At 40.5% G+C, this 4,549-nt stretch overlaps 2 long non-coding RNA genes across 2 annotated transcripts; both read right to left on the bottom strand.

Moving 5' to 3' along the window:
- Positions 1-545: 545 nt before the first annotated feature.
- Positions 546-2,432, bottom strand: LOC135758190 (uncharacterized). The gene is made up of 3 exons (XR_010536488.1): positions 2,262-2,432; positions 1,687-1,764; positions 546-1,557 (listed from the first exon to the last, which is right to left on the bottom strand). It is a non-coding gene; the product is annotated as an uncharacterized lncRNA (long non-coding RNA).
- Positions 2,433-2,622: 190 nt separating this feature from the next.
- On the bottom strand, positions 2,623-4,023 carry LOC135758199 (uncharacterized). Its single transcript, XR_010536491.1, has 3 exons — positions 3,449-4,023; positions 2,799-3,310; positions 2,623-2,691 (listed from the first exon to the last, which is right to left on the bottom strand). It is a non-coding gene; the product is annotated as an uncharacterized lncRNA (long non-coding RNA).
- Positions 4,024-4,549: the final 526 nt, after the last annotated feature.

Below are 4,549 nucleotides of genomic sequence, written 5' to 3'. Positions count from 1 at the left end.
CAACGCTCGTGACCGTCCTTCGGACCCATGTATTTGCCGCACCCAAGATCGCACGGACGAAAAGCCATCCTGAAAAGGACGCTGATGTCCGGATATACGAGAGAGTGGCTGCCTTTAACAAGGCACAAAGCTCTCTCGTATCACTCTTTTAGGGAAATTCACTCAGATGCTTAGTTGATGAGCACAGGAAGGCAACGCACACACTAAACTCAAAACAAAATAAAGATGTAGAGTCGTGGAATTAAGCGAAGCGTCCGCTGTGGTACTGCTAGTCCAACCAACTTCAGCAATCGAATCCCACCAGAGTAGAGTAGCTTCTCAGTAGCAGATACTGCCGGTTTTCGAAGCGATAAAAAGCTAATTTCCTTATTTGCACCTGCTGCTTATATACGCACCTGGCGGGGCGGCGCCAGCATTATGCAAATATCTCGATGCCAAGTTCATTGGCGTTTTAGTAGTATTCGAAGCAGATTGGTCTCTCTAAGCGAGTTCCCAATTCGTCGGTCACGACGTGACGTCGTAGTGACCGACTGAAAGGGAACAACCAAGCAAAAATAAATATAGTACACGACTTCTCTCGGCTTCAAACTACCAAATTACTAATTGAGCAGCTTAACAACTGAGGTAATGTAATGAATCTACCTAATACAACAAACTGTCGTCTCCGCCCTTCAAAGAGTGGACACAGATTGTGAGAGATGCTGCGTAGCGGGCGGGAAATCACGAAGTGGATTACCAGAAAAGGTGGATCTTTAGACTAGCGGTAACAGAACACTTTGACCCGGGTTGGTGAGAGGGGCACCTCAGCTGATTAGGGCAGAGGGGCAGTTGCTCTAGCCACCGGGCCACCCCCCTGTGCACGGCCCTGGTGCCTCCAAGTGGAAATGCTCCATTGCTGCAGTTAGGAAAAGTGCTGTCGTCTCCAATTCAACAAACTTTTTGTATGCATTGTACGCCGAATGTGGACCTTGTTTTGCATTGCTGCACCTGTAAGTCAAAGTACATATTAGCATATAAAAATGTTTGCTAATTAAATCAAATTCTTATTTTGCCTCCAAGTGGAAATGCTGCATTCAGGAAAAGTGCTGTCATCTCCAATTCAACAAACTGTTTGTGTGCATTGTACGCCGAATGTGGACCTTGCTGCACCTGTAATTCAAAGTACAGATTAGCATATAAAAAATGTAAAGTAAAACAAATTCATATTTTGATAAATTTATGTCGGCGGCTGTGTTGTTAGCAGTACAAGTTATAGAGCAGCCAATTCATGCTGGCACTGCCCTTACAGCCCCCAATGTGAAGCAACCAATTCATGCTGGCACTGCCCTTACAGCCCCGATGTGAAGCAACCAATTCATGCTGGCACTGCCCTTACAGCCCCCCGGTGTGAAGCAACCAATTCAGGCTGGCACTGCCCTTACAGCCCCCGAAGTGAAGCAACAAATTCAGGCTGGCACTGCAGTCAAGAAAACATGAAATCAGTTCATACATCTAAGCAAACTTCATGGTTGGCAAAGATCCTCTGTTTGTCGTCAAAGATCCTCTGTTGGTCGTCATCTTGATAAATATACAGGGAGAACAGAATCAAAAAAATTTATACATAGGACGCTTACGTATAAGGTCTTGTATGAATATATGAAATCTTTTTGACAGATGCCGAGACAATTTGTGTACTTCAGTGATTACCTCAACAGATGCATATTTGCGAAGTAGTGTTCCATGGTCTTTGGCTGAATTGTCATAAAAGAAGATTTGATGATAAATCTGTAATCGTAAAAACAAGGTTAAGGTTAATTGCTATATCAGTATAGGTGACATCAAATCACTAATTTGTAGCTTTACACTGGAAATAAATGTTTAAGGGATAGTTCACCCAAAAATGAAAATTCTGTCATCATTTACCAACTCTCGTGTTGCTAAAAACCCACATAAGTCTGTTTGTTCTGATGAACACAATAGAAGAAGTTTTGAGAAATGCTTGTAACCAAACCGTTCGTGGACCCAATTCACTTCCATAGTAGGAAAAAAGAATACTATGGAAGTAAATGGGGTCCACAAACGGTTTGTTTACAAACATTTCTCAAAACTACTTCTGTTGTGTTCATCAGAACAAAAATTTATACTGGTTTGACTTTGAACAACATGAATGTTAGTAATTGAGTAAATTATGACTGAATTTTCATTTTTGGGTGGACTATCCATTTAATCCACACCAATAAAGTACATAAAAGACATAATTTTGAAATGTAAAAAAAATCTACCTCAAAAAGATTCCTGATAGCATGCCAGTCTTTGAACTTAAAAACTAAACCTTCCAGGCGGTCTTCCTCCGTCTCCCCATCCGCAAAGCCCATTGGACATTTCGGCTGTTACCTTCTGTTAGCCTATCACCCCCGACCAAAATCTTCTACAACCCATCAGGAGATCTTGCTACATAACTTTAGAAAATTAATAAACTATCAACTTCAGCATATTGGACCTGTTCCTGTTATGTGAGGAACAGTATTCCAAGATTTAAAGCTCAAAATAACTTTTAGAAACTCTACTCCACACAAAGGAAATCGTCACAATATATAACAAAGCAATTACTCCTCTCTCCCAATACTTACTCCTTTTGAATGTTCTGTTCTGGAGCACATCCACCAAGTCACCAGTTTTGTTTTCATTTTTAAAGAGAAGTCCTAGCGGGAACTGTATTGGACAATTAAAATGTAACAAATGTGTGTTAAAAATAAGACATAAGACAACTACTTTCATGTAAAACATTTTTGATTTTGATCAAATGTTTCTTTACTTACATGGGTTGAGGTCTGGGCCATTTCGTCCGTGGACAGATGGGGAATGTGATGGACAACAGCACTTGCGAAAGGCTTCAGTATTTCCAAATAACTGGTCAGGATACGGCTTCCCAAAACAACAAACTCTCGCCGCATGCAGGCTTGTGTATGTGGACCTGGAAGTGACTCCCCGAGATCATAGTCTGACAAGCTATTGGCCGGTTTAGTGTTTGGGAGATGGAGTGAGGGTAAATGGTCGATGACACACATGTGATGGATCCAGTGTATAGACTTGTTTGTCTGGTTGGTTGACTGGTGATGTGTGCGTATAAAAAAGTCAAGGTTATCAAAAACAATTGAATATGTGTGTGGTATAGATGTCGCTAGAAGTGCTGGAACAGAGAGGGGTACAACACCCAAATCAGCCATGTCCTCATCCGAAAGTGCGCTGAATGTGAACACATCACGGAAATCAACCACTTCGGTAGGCTGTTTGGTGGGCTCACCGGTGCAGCTTGATATGGAAGTGCTTACTGTTTGGTATTATGAGAAATAGGGAAATGAAGTGAGGTTAAAAAACTATTTACAATTATAATAATTATTGGAAATAAGCAAACCAATCAAAATGAGTAAATCAAAACGAGAAAACAAACAACATAGACACAACTTACCCTTTAATGTCCTTTCCTGCTCACTTATGTTTGTAACTTGGGAGCTGAGGTAAGATTCCAGGTCTTTTTTTAAAGAGAACACAGGAGGCTTGCAGTTATGTGCCAACTCTTTCTGTTTGCCAACTGCACTTTGATGAATTGTAGAGATGCCCAGTTTTCCCAGTCACTGGAAAACAGCCTTTTTTGCCCCACCATACAACAAGACAGCATCAACATAATAGGCCAGTGCTGATAACCGGGGGTTTCTTCCTCTCAGAGCTACTGAGGCCACAATGCAGATGTGGGGAAGTGAGTCTTTGGCCATTTTTGCAATCATGCTGAATATACTGTAAATGGGGACAGTCTCTTCAGATCTTCAAACAACTCATTGAATGAGAATTTGTGTAAGTCAGGAGAACTTGTCCTCCACAGCATGAAGTGGTGATGGGGGTTACAGAGCTTCTTACATTCATCCTCCACTATATCCAAAACACTAGATTTTAAGTACTCCATTAACTCTCTGTGTCGAGATATAAGGTTGGCTGCTCTGCCAAAAAGTTTTTTGCCCAAGTTTTCAACAATGCCAGCAACATCAGATTGGCAAATGATGCGTCTGTCCTTCTTTTCGTAACTGATTATGATCTAAAAACAACAAAACACAGATCATAGGTGAAAATGTCAATGACATTTTTTTTTAAATATATGACATAGATAAGAGGTGCATATTAATTTGTATGTTAACCGCATAATTTTTATGTACTTTATGTAATTTAGTGATTCATGCTGTAAAATTAACTGACTTACCATTAAAGAACAATAAATATACATTACATACATGCACACACATCTCAGTAGCCATTAAAACTTATCTATCTGTCTGTCTATGTGTGTGTGTGTGTGTGTGTGTGTGTGGGTCTGGGTGATGAGGCTTGAAATGTACAGTACTAATTCCATTTTATGCATAAAATACAAACACATTAATTTAATTGTATATATCTATATAATGATGGCAGGGATTGAAGGGGTTTACCTCTGAATGAATTCCAGAGGGCAGGCTGTCTCATCTTGATACTGAAGGCTGAAAATGTAGTAGGTTGCAAACATAGCAGCAAGTCCAATTGC

Source organism: Paramisgurnus dabryanus, chromosome 14, assembly GCF_030506205.2.
Source record: "Paramisgurnus dabryanus chromosome 14, PD_genome_1.1, whole genome shotgun sequence".
Lineage (NCBI taxonomy): Eukaryota > Metazoa > Chordata > Actinopteri > Cypriniformes > Cobitidae > Paramisgurnus > Paramisgurnus dabryanus.
The sequence above is the reverse complement of the archived record's forward strand: the minus strand, read 5'-3'. Positions and strand labels throughout refer to the sequence as shown.